Genomic DNA, 16203 nt, shown 5'->3' with positions numbered 1-16203 from the left:
AACTTTCAATTACATGTAAACACTAAATTTTTGTTGAATCCTCTTGGAACTTTTTAAATTAATGTAAGACTTTTTTCCTCCTTATGTTATTCACACTAAGAAAAACCTGTGATCCAAGAGAAGAAAAAAGACTCAGTTAAGAGCTCTCTACTGAGTGATAGCAAGCAAAAAGAATCACAGATCTTACTAGGCCTCTGTCACTGGAATGCCCAAGAATAAAGGTAAAGGAGGTAAAAAAAAAAAAAAAAAAAGATGCAGGGGTAAGAATGAGAAGGAGTCTGAAAAAGGAGAATTGGTATTGAAAGAAGATTGGCAAGAGTAAGCTCAGGTAATAAAAATGTTGGGAAATGGACAATTCGAAGCAATGTGTTTTAATGGTGTAAAGAGGATAGGCCACATCAGAGGAAAACTGAGAAAGAAGGTTTGGATAAAGACCTCAGACATCATATTGGTTGGTCACCGAGACGATCAGGAGAACACAGGTGATGTCATCTTAATGTACAATGCAGATGAAGCTAGAAGTCTGGAGGCATATGGTGAACTTCCAGAACATGCTAAAATTAATGAAACAGATACATTTGGTTCTGGAGATGATGATGAAATCCAGTTTGATGATATTGGAGATGATGATGAACACATTGATGATATTTAAAATAAACTCAGTGTTTTCCATTCCACCTTTTCTGAGGATTGTTCTACAGTTGTGATTTTGGACATCACCTGTTAAGAAGACTAAAATATGGGGGCACATACTAATTTAGTATATAGTAGAGCACAGGCCCCACATACCAGGATAGGGGTGGGAGGTTCAAGCCCGGCCCCAGCCAAAACTGGAAAAAAAAAAACCTATTTTCATTGTTTTAAGATATTTACTATTATAGCTTTAAGAGCTGAGAATGTTAAATTATCTTAACTGAAATGTTAATACTTTTTGTTTTGATGTATTACATTTAGGGTTCAAAAATCATAATAGCTGTTGTTCAAACAACAACAAAAATCCCTGTATTTCTGTGACCACTGACAAAATATGGATGTTTCCATAGAATGTTTGCTTTATAGTCATCATGGACTGTGGCAGAAGCTGTAATTCCAATTTATCTGTTTATTATAGGGTGGTTCTCTATATTCTAGTTACTTAGATGTTCTTTGGGATTTTTGACACAATTTAAGGAAAGTGGCTAGATATCTGCATTTGGAATCAGAAACACACAGGGATTTTTTTTTGTATTTATGTAGCTATATGTATTTTCATACTATCTTTGATACCTGACACATTCTTTTCAACACTTTATGTTGCCATCACCCTGAAGGAAGAAAAGACCTTCCAAAAGGCAGTTTTTTAAAAACATAATTCTGAGAACAAATTTTAAATTTGTAAGATGAACAGTCAGCAATTGAACCCTCAGTAATAGCCAACATTGGGAATATTGATATAGTAGTGGACAATGTTGCTTCTTAATTTGCATGGAAGTTGATGGTAAGGTACATAAGGTTATTTTTTACTGTTCAAAATAAGTTATGTGAAAAGATGTCATTTTATTTTCAAATGTATGCATTGTAACCCTCAGTTTCAAGTTGTATAAAAAATTAAATTGGAATGTATTATTCAAAAGCTAATTTTTCAATGATTTCCACTTTGTTAAATTATCCATAATTTGGGATGAGGGAAGGGAGCAACAACTAAAAGATGGGTTCTCTTTTCTAAATGGAAAAAATCTCAGCAAAGCAATATAACAAAGTGTTACGTTGAGTAGAAAAAAAATTAAAAAAGAAAAAAGATAAATACCCACTAGAAATTCAGGGGATCTCAGGACCACCCTCACTTCAGACCAGCTGGCTACAAATTTGGAGGTTCCCTCAACCACCTTTTTGGTTGATAAATCACTAGACTGACTCACAGAACCCTGGAAAGCGTTATGTTTGTGAGCATAGTTTCTTAGAGTGAAAGAATACAAATTAGAACAACGGAAGGAAGAGACACTTAGAGCAGAATCTGGAGCAGGTCCAGATGGGAAGTCCCATGTCCTGGGAACACGTTCCCCTCCTAGTATCAATAAGGTGAGGCAGTACACACAGAGTCCCACCAACCCAGGAAGCTCAGCCAAGCCTCGGGTGTTCAGGGTTTTTCTTAAACTTGATCCTATAGTGATTGTGTGGCTGACCATTAGCCTTCAGCCCCTCTGGAGGTCAGAAGTCATATGGCATGACCCAAATCCCCCAACATACATCGCCTTCTTAGACTGTCTGATGACTAAAGCCCCTGGCAGATAACGATGCTGTTATAGGACAGGACACTCCAGGGACCCTGACATTCACTCCCAGTAGCTAAAGCCAGAGACCAGACGTCTCTCCAGGTAAAGAGAATTCTTTGCCCTACTGCTCTCCCTGTATTGGGGAAGACACGCTCAGCATGAGCTTGCTTGCCCTATGTAGCTGCTATGACACTCTCCATAAATATCCTGGTTTCCCCTCCTTCTGGGCATGTGGTGGGATTGTGCTTCCTGCCTTCAGCCCTTTGGAGACAGCTGTGGTCTGATTACTTGCCTTCGTACAGGAAATGTAAGAGGAAATGATGAGAAGGGAAAAGCTTCAGAGTCAATGTAGGATTCACTATGCGCCCTTTCCCTGACTTCAGGGCCTGTGGAAACATGTTGGGATGAAGCGCCCATAAGCCTGGGTCCCTCAGTAAGTAGGAATAGGTACCCCATGCCACCGATTGCTGGGCTTGCCATATGAATGAGAGATGACCCTTTGTTTTGTTAACCAGCTAAGATTTGGGGATTTTATGGTAGCACAGCATATCTTGGTACCCAGATATTACACTGTGGTGGCGGATCTTGGGCAAGTAATTTAGCTTCACTCGGCCTCAGGTTTCTTCTTGTAAAACAGAGACAATAGTACCTGCCTTTTGAGGCTATGGCAAGAATAAATGCTACACATTGGATTAGTTTGCTAGGGGAGTCATAACAAAGTACTATGGACTTGGTGGCTTAAACAATTATTTTCCTACAGTTTTGGAGGCTGGAAGTTCAAGATCATGGTAGCAGGGTGGCTTCCTCTGAGGCCCTCTGCTTGCCTTTTACATGGCTGTCTTGCTAACATCTTTGTGTTCATGTTCTAATCTCCACTGTGTATAAGGACAACAGTCATGTTGGATTAGAGTTCACCCAAATGACCTCATTTTAACTTCATTCCCACTTTAAAAGTCCTATCTCCATGTACAGTCATGTTCTGACATACTGGAGGTTGGTGCATATGCATTTTAGGGGGACACAATTGAGCCCATATTACACGTGGAAAACAATTACAGTAGAACAGTACGTGGCACAGTAAACGTTCAAGTTGGTTAGTGATTTTTTTATTTACTTTTTTTATTGAAAAAGTATATTTCATTATACACACATACTTATATACTTTCTTTTTATTTTTTTATTGTTGGGTATTCATTGAGGGTACAAGAAACCAGGTTACATTGATTACATTCCTTAAGTAAAGTCCCTCTTACAATTGTGTTTTGCTCTCAAGAGATGTGTCACACACCAGGACCACACCTCCCTCCCTCCTTCCCTCTCTCTGCTCTTCCTGTCCTCCCCTCCTTCCCTCTCTGCTCTCCCCTTCCCCCACCCCCAACACTATACTACCTAATTAACTGTCCTCATATCAAAATTGAATACATAGGATTTGTGCTTCTCCATTCTTGTGATGCTTTACATAAGAATAATGTGTTCCACTTCCACCCAGGTTAGTACAAAAGATGTAATGTTTCCATCTTGTTTAATGGCTGAATATTTTACTTATTTAGTTGTTTTTCTTAAAACAATTTGTTAAAGTGAGTGACAGAGTCTCACTTTATTGCCTTCGGTAGAGTGCCATGGCATCACAGCTCACAGAAACCTCAACCTCTTGGGCTTAAGTGATTCTCTTGCCTCACCCTCCCAAGTAGTTACGACCACAGATGCCTGCCACAATGCCTGGCTATTTTTTGTTGTAGTTTGTACGGGGCCAGGTTTGAACCTGCCACCCTCAGTATATGGGGCCAGTGCCCTACTCACTGAGCCACAGGTGCCACTCCAGGGCCTTGTTTTGTTGGGAGATTTTTTTATTGTTTCTTTGATCTCAGTGCTTGAAATTGGTCTGTTCAGGAGATCTATTTCTTCCTGGCTAAGTCTAGGGAGAGGGTGTGACTCCAAATATTGATCCATTTCCTTCACATTGTCAAATTTCTGGGCATAGAGTTTCTGGTAGTATTTAGAGATAATCTGTTATATCTCTGTGGCATTAGTTGTTATGTCTCCTTTATCATTTGTGATTGAGGTTGCTAGAGACTTTACTTTTCTATTTCTAGTTAGTGTGGCCAAAATTTATCTATTTTATTTATTTTTTCAAAAAACCAACTCCTTGTTTCATTAATGTTCTGAATGATTCTTTTGTTTTCAATTTCATTAATCTCTGATTTAATTTTGTATATTTCTTTTCTTCTGCTGAGTTTTGGCCTACATTGTGCCTCTTTTTCCAATTCCATAAGATGGCTTGTGAGTTTGTTGATGTGCTCTCTTTCTGTTTTTTGAATGTAGGCATCTAAAGCCATAAATTTTCCTCTCAAGACTGCTTTTGCAGTATCCCCCAGGTTTTGGTAGCTTGTGTCTTCATTGTTGTTATGCTCAAGGAAGTTCATGATTTCTTCTTTTATTTCTTCCTGCACCCAACTGTCATTCAGCATAAGGTTGTTTAATATCCATGCCTTTGTGTGGGGTTGAACATTTTTGTTGGAGTTGAGTTCCACCTTTAGAGCCTTGTGGTCTGAGAAAATACAAGGTAAAATTTCAATTCTTTTGATTCTGTGGAGGTTTGTTTTGCATCCTTGGATATGATCAATTTTGGAGGATGCTCCATGGGCCGATGAGAAGAATGCATATTCTTTAGCTTTGAGATGAGGTGTTCTGTATACATCTATCAAGTACAATTATTCTAGGGTTTCATTTAAGTCCCTTATATCTTTATTTCATTTCTGTTTAGAGGATGTGTCCAGCTTTGTAAGTGGAGTGTTAAAGTCCCATGTTATTATGGTGTTATAGGACATCATATTGCTCAGACTAATTAAGGTCTGTTTCAAGAATCTGGGAGCACTGAAGTTGTGTGCATAAATATTTAGAATTGAAAGATCCTGTTGTGCTTTTCCCTTGACCAATATGAAGTGACCATCTTTGAGTTTTTTGACTTTAGTTGCTTTAAATCCACATGTATCTGAAAATAAGATTGCAACCCCTCTTTTCTTCTGAATTCCATTTGCCCGAAAAATTGTCTTCCAATCCTTAACTCTGAGTTTTAATTTGTCTTTTGAGGCTAGGTGTGTTTCCTGCAGACAGCAAATGGACAGCTTGTGTTTTTTAATCCAATCAGCCAATCTATGCCTCTTCAGTGAGGAATTCAAGCCATTAACATTTATTGAGATAATTGGTAAGTTGGTAGCATTATTTTCATCTTATTTTGTGACAGTCTATTGCTTTGTTTTGTCTTTTGCAATTGTGGAAGCTAGGTTCTGAACTTTAATTTCTGGGTGCTTACTTTGCTAGTTGTCCACTGTGATGGTCAGTGTGTAGAACAGGTTGAAGTATTTCCTGTAGAGCTGGTCTTGTTGTGGCAAATTTCCTCAATGTTTGCATATCAGTAAATGATTTGATTTCTCCATCCATTTTAAAGCTTAGCTTAGCAGGATATATAATTCTGGGCTGAAATTGTTCTGTTTAAATAGATTAAAGTTAGATGACCATTATCTTCTGGCTTGAAAAATTTCATTAGAGAAGTCTGCAGTCACCCTGATGGATTTGCCCCTTTAGGTCAATTGGCACTTACTCCCAGCAGCTTGCAAAATGTTTTCTTTTGTCTTTACGTTGGACAGGTTCATCACAATGTGACTTAGAGAAGCTCTATTTGAGTTGAGGCAACCTGGGGTCTAATATCCCTCTGAAAAGAGTGTGTAAGAATCTTTGGTGATATTTGGGAAATTTTCATTTCTAAATTATCTAGTATGGCTTCCATTCCTCTGGGGGCATTCTTCTTACCCTTATGGGATACCTGTAACTCGTATGTTTGAAGGCTTCATAAAGTCCCATAATTCTGTCAGTAAATGTTCCGCTTTCTCTCTCTTCTATTCTGCTTCTTTAACTGAGTTATCTCAAAAGCTTTGTCCTCCGCCTCCGAGATTCTTTCTTTTGCATGGTTTAATCTGTTGTTGATACTGTCTATTCCATCTTTAAGTTCCTTAATTGACTGCTTCAATTCCTTCAGTTCTGCTATGTATATCCTTTCTATATTCCTCATATTGTTCATCTCTTATTTGATTCTGTTTTTGGATTTCCTTTTGGTTATTTTTCACTTTCTCAGCAATTTCCTTCATTGTTTTCATCATCTGTATTTTAAATTCCCCTTCTGTCATTTCTAGCATTTCTTTATAGGTGGAATCCTGTGCAGTAACTACCTCATGGTCCCTTGGGGGGGGGGGTGCGGTTGTTCTGGACTAGTTTTTCAGGTTGCCAGAATTTTTCTGCTGATTCTTCCTCATGAGTGTTTTCTTTTATCTATTTCCTTGCCCTAATTTTCCTTTCACTTCCTCTTGCTCTTCAGGTTACCACACTTCTGGACTAAGGTTTCAATGAGTCTTTTTGGTACAGGACCAAAAGGATGAGAAGATTGAGGAGCAAGAAGGCAAAAAAGATTTTAAAATTAAAAAAGAAAGAATGAAAAGAGAAAAGAGAAAGGAGAGAGGTGCCTGTGGCTCAAAGGAGTAAGGCGTCGGCCCCATATGCCAGAGGTGGCAGGTTCAAACTCAGCCCTGGCCAAAAACTGAAAAAATAAAAGAAAAAATAGAAAGGAGAGGGAGGTGAGTAAAAGGGACTATTGGCAAAGAGAAGAGAGGCACAGAAAGAGGGAGACAGGAGTATTAATGATGTACATTAGAGTACTTTGACCCAACCTTAAAAACCCCCAACCTGTGGGGATGCTGGGTTGGGTGGTCCCCTTAATGTCAGCAGGTATTTGCCAGCCTGTTCAGACACAGTATTCCACCTCCACCAAATAGAGAGAGCAGACAAAACTACTATTAATCAAACCAAAATAAACAAACAGAAAACTTTATGGGATAAAATTGGGGGAAAAAACAAGTCATAGGGGCAGAGACACGAGCAAAAATTAAGTTCTTATTATTAAGAACAGCAACAGTGGTAAATTATATTTAAACTAGAAAGATGAAGGAAGAGTAAAAAAAGAAAAATCTAGAGGGAAAATTTTGAAGTAAGAAAAACAAAAACAATAACAAAGCAGTATACATATCTTGCTGAATATTGTCTGGGCAACAGGTGATCTTCTGGGGTACGAGATGTTAATCACAATGCTGATACAGCTTGTGTGAGATGGAGACTGGGGGCCTCTGTTGATTTCTCAAACCCTGCATGGTTGAGAGCCTAAATCTCTCCTCAGCCTGCTTAGAAAACACTTTAAACTATTAACTTTGGCTAAACAGAGGCATTCCCAGGAATGCACTTGTCACTGGGATCTCTCCTGAAGTGGTTGCCCGCTTACGCAGTGCACCTAAAACCGGTCTCACTCAATGCCCCTGAGGCCTGAGGCTGTAAGGCAGCCCTGCTACTGCCAAATGCTGAAATCTCTGCTCTTCCTCAAGGTCTAAGTCCCTGGCTGTGGTACTACTCACTCACTAGTTCACTCACCCAAGGTTTCCCAGCCAGAGCCTTGCTCTATGACCCTGAGGGCAGAGGCAGTACTCCCACAATGGCAGTTTGCACATGGCCCACAACCAAACAATATTAGCTCTGTTCTGGCTCAGCAGCTTATCCTGGGTCCCTAGACAATGTTTAAAGTCATGGGCACTCTTGCCCAAGTTCTCCCAAAGTAGTTCAACCAAGTGCCTAAGTCAAAAAAAAAAAAAAAATAGCACAGAAGGAAGGCCTTCCTGTTTGCAATCTCACTGCTACTGTAATTACAGCTGCAGCAGCTATGGCCTCAGAACAAATGAACACCAGCACTTGCCAGTTCTACACTGTTTTTGTCCTCCTCCTGGAGTCCAGAAGCCTCTAATTATCTCCCTGTGTCCCCAAAGGGATGTTTCTGGGCAGATCACACAGGCAGACATTCCTGGAGCCATCTCTCCCCAATCTCACTGCATAGGTTACTCAGGCGCATCTTGGTCTCTGCCCTCAGTTAGTGATTATTGTAATTGATATCCTAATCTTTGGTCATACAGTCAAGAAAATACAGCCAAAGATTAGTTTTACCTGAAGAAAGTTGCGAAACACTACATTTGCTGTTATCCCTAGTTAATAAATAATAATAATAATCATGCATGCTCAGGAACAAAACATTTTAAAAATACAAACAAACCACCCTGAAAATGCTATATGCCATACTAGCCAAAATACGATATTCTGGAAAAAGTCAAAGTAGAGACAGTAAAAAGATTAGTAGTTTCCAGGGGTTGTGGCGAAGGGTGGGAAGAACAGGCAGAACTCAAATGATATTTAAAGCAGTGAAACTACTCCGTATGATACTATAATGGTGGATACATGACATTATAATTTGTCCAAACTCACAGAATGTACAACATCAAGTTGTTCCCTTACTGTAAACTATGACTTTGGATAATAATGGCATATCAATGTTTGTTATTTGATTGTCCCAGATGTACCTTTGAAGTATGAGATGTTGGCAGTATGGAAACTGTGAGTGAGTGGAGGCAGGCGCCAGATGGAACTCCCTGTACTTGCTGCTGAATTTTGCATAGTACCTGACATTGCCTAGGAAATAGTCCATTCAAATTTTAAAAATACAAAACAACATGCCCACCAGTTAGTAATAATTGTGGGGAGAGGAGCATACTTTGAAGATTGTCCCAGTCACATATTTTGATGATGTTTCAGGGTCTTTGTGCATGTATTTTTGTGTTTATTCTGTGTAAATCTGAAATTGGGAAAAATATATCAATTAACAAAAGTAAAGAATGACAGACTCTTCTGGGAAGCAATAATCAAAGACATAGGTGGGTGGTCCTCATCCTATACTTCTGCCTGATGCTTAGGAAAGATTGGTAAAACTTTCAGTGCTCGTTGGTACTCTCTGCCAGGTAAAATCTCAAAGAGAGGGCCCAGGCAGGAAGGGCCTGTCCCCTTAAAAGCAACCACTGCCCCTTGACTAGTAACACATGGCTGAATCAAGAACTCAAAAAAAAATGGTGCCTTTGAGGAACAAAGACTTATGAAAGAGCCTCTGTATGTGTGAATAGGTGTTCAAGTGACCATGGTAAGGGCCACTGGAGGAAGCCCCAACCAGAGCCAGAACTAACAGGGAAGGACTTCCTTAGGAGCCACCAGAGACCACAGGGCATGGTGAGACCTTTTGCCAGGACTGAAGCCTACTGGGCCTTTCCCTTTTTGACTAATTACAATATTTTCTAAAACATGGCCATGCCTTGGGCTTCCACTGGGGAATCTCATGTCAGGGTCAAGTTTTAATACTTAAAGCTGTGTGACCTTGGACATCATTCAGTCTTTTACCCATACTTTCCATGTGCACAAAATGGAGGCAACATCATCTGTCCTTCAGGATCCTTGTACAGATTGTCTGGCATAATGTGGGTGCTTAGCTGATGAATGGATTAAAGTATATCCTTAAACAGTGACCACCCATAGGCTGAATTGAAGGGATTTCTGGGTGGGAATGTGATGAGGGTAAAGGGGACAAAGAAAGGTAGGATGGACAAGCCTTCCATGAAGGAAACAGGGCCTCTAGACCTTCTGATTCTTTTACAAACACCTGTACATGTTTCTAATAGCACAAGACAAATATAGAAACATTCCCAAGGATGAAAAATAGGCTCTTCAGGTGCCAAATAAAGAAGGAATTGAAGGAACTATGATGGTCCTATGGTGTGGCAGGATTGGGATGTGTTATCCTTGGAGAGCCCCCAATGGCTATGACCATTCAGAGATGGAAGAGGAAACCTTGGGCCTATGAAAGATTTAGTATATAGATATTCTTCTTTTATCTACAATGAATCTTTAAAAAGAAACTGTACCCAGCTGCCCATAAGGCCTATGGCCATCCCTAAGTAATCTGGGCAGCTGCTGATTTCTATGTTTTCCCCAGCTAACTTCAGTCCAGGATGTACCTTGATTAACACTAGAATGGGATGCAAAACTCCTCATGTCCCTCTCTTCAATTTCAAATCCTCATGTCATAATCATTCAAGTGTGAGAATCTGTATACCTAGGGACACTCACCAACATGGTTGGGAATGGTGAAAAATGGGAAACGCCAACATGTCTAACCAGGAAACTGGTTAAATGCATCCTAGTGTACCAGTTATTAAGGTATTGCCTGTCAGCTCCAAATTCACCCTTTATTGCCTGCTCTGTGACAATGGATCTGGACCATTTAAATAGTTTTGCTTTGTAAGCAGCAGGGATGTTGAGCCGCATTAGCAGAAAGTGCTATTCTCCTCCTACTCCAGGGGTGGCTTCCTCACCAAACTCATGGAGAGCTCACTGCTTTCCCCCCTGCCTGGCCCCAAGTGGTTTTTCTTTCTGCTGCCAGATAGGCTTCTGCTTTTTCCAACTCTCAATCCGGGCCACAATATGATAGCCAGGAGCTCCAGAATGCATGGGCCTGTGTTCCAAGGAATCTCTGACCCTCTTTGATGCTCAGGCTATCTTTTCTAATCATGTGCCAGGGTCTGATTTTGAAAATCTGAATGTCCAGTTTGCCAGATAACAGTAAATTGCTTCAGCCACTAATGACAATCAAGATTCAGCAGTTGATACTAACAGATCCAACTGCTGACTTTGCATTTTTACTTTAGCTCCAATTTTGCTGTGTTCAAGTATATCCTAGGAATCTCATAAAAGGGATGTTCTGATTCAGTAGCGCTTTTGTGGGGCTGAAATTCTGCATTTCTAGAAAGTTCTGAGGTGATATGGAAGCTGCTGATCGACATACTAACCTAAGAGAAGTGAGGTGTTAGCTAAGTTTCAAGCTCATTTCTATAATATAATCTTTTCTTTCTTTCTTTCTTTTTTTTTTTTTTTTTGAACATAACCTACTGCTAAAAGCCACCATCTGAGTGCAGAATTCCATTAGGGACAGATGAATGCCAAGTTGCCCTCTTTAGTATACATAAATATGAGGAAAGAAATCAGAAGGCTCTGGATTAACAAGCCTTCCCAGCTGATGATGACCTTTGTCACTAAGAACACTAAAACAAGGAAAATTATTTTCAACATAATATACATGACCCCTCTCCCCTCAACTTGCCCATAGTCTTCTGAACCACAGATCAGCAGTAACTAAAGTGTGTCTGTCAATATGCCCCTATTGATTTGGTTTTTATCACAGTACAATCCAGTTTGTTTCTCTGTAAAATGCAGAGGAGTCAGGAAATATTGTCCCATTGGTGTCATATTGACATGAGGAGAATTGAAATGAGCAGAATCACTGTTCATCTGACATGGAATTTGCCTTATCTCCTCCCAAAGCCTATACTCACCACTGTTAATACTAAGAATTATAATGTTGACATTCATATGCAAATCCTTTGTATTTCCATTTTATTTGATCCTTAGAAAACATGCAATAAGTAGGTTCCTCGGTTCTTTTTTTTTAATACATTTTTTATTTTTTTCAAATTAATACAAGGGTACAATATTTAGGTTACGTTGTTCTCATTTCAAGATAATGTTCCATGTGTAAAAGAGCCCCTCACCTGGGGGTGTGTTATATACCCTGACAATGTGCACATTAGGTGACATCATGCCTCCCTCCTTCTGCCAAATGCCCACACCCCACTTCCCTCTACCCCTCTGCTATATTTGTGTTGTATTATACTTTACATCACTTACATTTACTTAAATGGAGTTGAAATATTCTTCTTAGTAAAGTATCACAAGAATGAAAAAATAAATATCCAACATACTCCATACTAATATGAAATCAATGCATAAACAATTACATGCTCATAAGAACCATTTCAGAAATATAGTCTAATCATAAGACTACTCAGTCCTATTTCAATATTAATCCAAACTTAGCACAAATGTAGGAAAGCATTCACAACACAATATGACATTGGGGGTTTCTACGTGCACCATTTTGCCCCCACTATAGCCTTGGTAAGTGAGCACACCCTCACATAATATCTTTTAGTGATATGGACCAACTCACAGCTCCCCTTTAGGGCTGTTCTTAGAACTAGAACTTTTCACATGTATGCACATGATGACTGCCTCCTGCTTGCACGGGGCTTTAAAAAGGGAGACTCTATCCTACTCGCATGGCTGTTTTAGCTCAGTGCCTGACAGTAAAGCATAATGGTAAAGACTGTGGACTTGGAGGGCACCTGTGGCTCAAAGGAGTAGAGTGCTGGTCCCATATACTGGAGGTGGTGGGTTCAAACCCAGCCCCAGCCAAAAACTGCAAAATAAAAAAAAGACTGTGTACTCCATCCAGACTGCCCGCCTTCATGGGCCCAGCTCTCACCTTTACTGTGGCATTCTTCTTACTGAAACATCAGACTAGTAGGGGCATCTATTGATACTTCACTGGATTGTTATAAAGATTAAATGAACAGATAGAAAATGCTGGTGCCTAAGAAAAGTTGTGCTATATAAGATTCAGCTATGATTATCAGCAGATATGTAAAATAATTAGTCTTTGAGACACAAGAAGAGTATCACATTCATCAGATTATATAATATTTGTTTATCAGATTATCATGTGTTCATGGATTTATTGTATTTTCATTATTTACGCACACCAAACTATTTGTCATGAGTGCAAGAAATTCATTCATCAAAACAAGACATCTTTCCAGAATTGATAACTTTCCAAACATTGAAGATGAATCTGGAAAGAAGAGAAAGAAGATACCCACAAATGAATTTGGTAAGACTTCTAGCCTGAGGGTGGAGAAATAAGGACAAAGAATTCTATTGCAGTGCAGAAGAAGCAAACCAAAACATGTTCATGCTAATCATCACCTGCGAGGGTTTCTATTTGTCACCTGCCCAGCATCTACTCCTATCTGCTGGCATTGGAAACCTTATTTCCTCAGGGAACTGTTGTATCTTGTGCACCTGAGAGAAAGTCAGAGCCTCACTTCTGATGCAATAATCAATACAAATTCATTATAAATTTGATACACCTGCAGGGGACTGATGCTGTGGAAAGCATGAAATGCTGAATGGCAAATTCAAGGGGTTTATATACCATTATTTCTGCTGAAGCAAGGAGGCAAACTAATACAGAAGCCAAAATGTTGCAATTAGCCATCTCAACACAGCTCAGGGATCACAAGGTAAGGGGCACATGCATTAGGGTGGGGGTACATATTACCTCATGGATCACAAGATGGGGGTCACATAGTTCAGAAGGGTGCAAAGTGGGGGTACATAGCTCAACACAAGTTGAGTAAGTTTTTAGAGAACTTGGGTCTTTTCACCAAGGGCTTTTTTGGGGGGTGGGGGCATCAACCCCTCCCTTCCTCTTTTCCTTATCTTTAAGCTTCTCCACCCTTGAGGGGGGCTCAGACTATAGGGCTCAAGAGAAGTTTCTTTTCCTAAGTATAGGGCAGGGGGCTTGTTTACCACAGGAGGCTCGGTTACCACATTCCCCACTGGTTTTAACGAGGAATCAAATTGATTCACCTGAGTCATTTGGGATAAGTTGGTACTGGGTACTTAAAACCATCAATTTTATGGACTTTAGCTACTAAGCAGTTAAGAATAATGGGGCCACAGCCTAAGAATATGGGGAGGGGAGAGGGAGAGGGGAGAGGGAAATGGGTGGAGGGAGGGGGATTGGAGGGATCACTTCTGAGGTTTATCTTACAAGGGTACAAGTGAATCTTTCTAAGAGCAGAATGTGAACATTTTAAAATAATAACTAAGAAAATGACACACACACACAAAAAGAATAATGGGGCCACAAGTTAATCCAATTAGAAGGAGGAGGAATGGGCCTGCTATAGCTGATATGAGAGTTGTCAGCCATGGGGACCAATTAAATAAATTTTCATACCAGTTATTTTCCTTTGTGAGTTGTTTCTTTCTTTCATACAAGTTCTTCCTGACTAGGACTAAACTGTTTTTTATAACTCCAGAGTGGTTAGCATAAAAACAACAAGTTTCTCCTAAGGCCATGGAAAGACCTCCCTGTTTTAGAAAAAGCAGATCTGGGCTTCTCTTGTTCTGCAGAACTACTTCTGCTAAAGACTTTATGGATTTCTCTAGATGGGTGACAGGAGCCTCTAAATTTCAGAGATCTGAATCAATTTGAATTGTGAGGTCTTTAAAGCCTGGGCTAGGGGCCTGGTGGCTAGGGCTGTAGAGCTCATGGCTGCGGAGCCTGCTAATCCTATGCCTATTAATAGAGGTACTAGGATGGGGGCTCTGGTCTGTCTTTGAAGGCCAAAAAAATGCTCTCTTCCTCCTTCCCCAAAGTAAATATCAACTTGGGGAATGATGTGAGTTAGTATACAAATTTGGGGGGTGTCATATAAAAGTAAATCATTCCCCAAGGGGTTAAACCAGTGGAGCATGCAAACCAAGTTCCTTTAGGGGCTACTAAATAATAGGGGGAACTCTGTGGGGCAAGTAGAACTTGAGAGTTGGACATTTTGTAAACAATTGTTTCAGTAAGGGAGGTGTGTAAGGGGTAGCCTGGGGATGTAACACACCACCCTTGTCCTTGCAGGTCTACTAATGTTAAGGTAGGTGTAGAGCCCCATGTATATATACTGCTGTTTTGTTTTTACATACTGGTTGAGGCATTTATTTTCTGGGTTGGAGAATGTCCAAGGGTTGAATTTGTGGCTACTCCTACATAATATGGTGGGGCCGAGTTAAGGCAAAGCCAGCAATCATTTGTTAAATTAGCATTAGTAATATTTGCAAACTTAAACACTGCATCTAAAAGGGTTAATATGGGGGATACTATTGGGAGTATCATGGGGGATGCAGTGGTAGTAATTGTAGGTGACACTCCTGGGTTTGGGTTGGTAACGCCTGGGGCTTGGCTGACTTGGCTGGTGGGGATAGGAGCTAGCAGAGGCATCTGTCGTGGCTCTGGATTGAGGACAAAGTTTGGGCCATTGGTCTAATAGGAGGTGGTTGGGGGATTTTCTGAACAGTGAACAAGAAGCCGGGGTCCCGCCCACTAACATATTATCTAATACTCCAAGTTCGACCTGTTTGCCATTCTGGCCTCCACCAGTTGTTCACCATCAGCCTGATAGAGTTGCAATTACTATTTGAGGTACAGGGACCTGGCAGATACACTTTCTGAAACTCTATCCACCAATCCTCATTTGTACCCCATGATGCTAAGGTTTCACAGCCCCACTCTCCACAGTAATAATATCCTGCATCCCCACACTTCTTGACATTTCTACCAAACCCTACCTCATTTGAAGGGCATAAATAAAAGTCAATGTTCCTTAGTTCTCAGGCCTTTCTCTGGCTTGTGCAGCTCCAAATGTCATCCCCTTTTCCTCCATACCTGGTCCACATGGTTCCGGTCCAGACGTAACCAAATAGGGTGCAGAGGTTGAAGTGGAAGACTGGGTTGGTATCAACTGCTTCTACACCACCATTTGCAGTTTCAGAGAGGATCCTTGTGTCTGGGATGTAGGCTACTTTGGTGCCGTCCTCAGTCTGGGAGAGGATCCAGTCATAGGGAACTGGTTGGTGTTGGTTATAGTTTCCTCCTCTGCTGGTTCCCTGGTTGGTGTGGAGCAGGTAGGGGAGGATGAGGAGGGAGATCTGAATAGCCAGAGCTTTAAGGGATTCTCAGTGGTCTCAAGGTGCCATGCTGTGGGGATATGGTCCTCTGTGGCCTTCTTGGTGTGGGTGTAGGGAATCCACAGCTTCTTTCCTCCAACTTTAATGGCTGTTAGGGTAGTTAAAATAACAGGGTAAGGCCCTTCCCATTGTGGGGTTAGAGTTTCCAGGTTATATCTTTTTACCCAAGCCCAGGTTCCAGGTTGGAGGTCATGCAATTGCTCCAGGGTGCTGGTGGTCTCAGGTTTGGTATGCTGAATGGCATTCCGGAGGTCTTTGCACAATTTTTGCAGGGCCTGTCATGAACTTAAAAGCTTGTGGTTATGGATGGGGGCTAATAGCTCATCAGTTAATTTGGGGAGTA

General features: G+C 40.6%; 1 pseudogene; it reads left to right on the top strand.

The window, feature by feature from the left end:
- The first annotated feature begins 205 nt into the window (after positions 1-205).
- On the top strand, positions 206-713 carry LOC100958962 (annotated as a pseudogene).
- The last annotated feature ends 15490 nt before the right edge of the window (positions 714-16203 follow it).

The sequence above is a fragment of the Otolemur garnettii genome, unplaced genomic scaffold, assembly GCF_000181295.1.
Source record: "Otolemur garnettii isolate 467f Iridium unplaced genomic scaffold, OtoGar3 scaffold00006, whole genome shotgun sequence".
NCBI lineage: Eukaryota > Metazoa > Chordata > Mammalia > Primates > Galagidae > Otolemur > Otolemur garnettii.
Note: the sequence above shows the minus strand (reverse complement) of the source record. Positions and strands in the feature narration are given on the sequence as shown.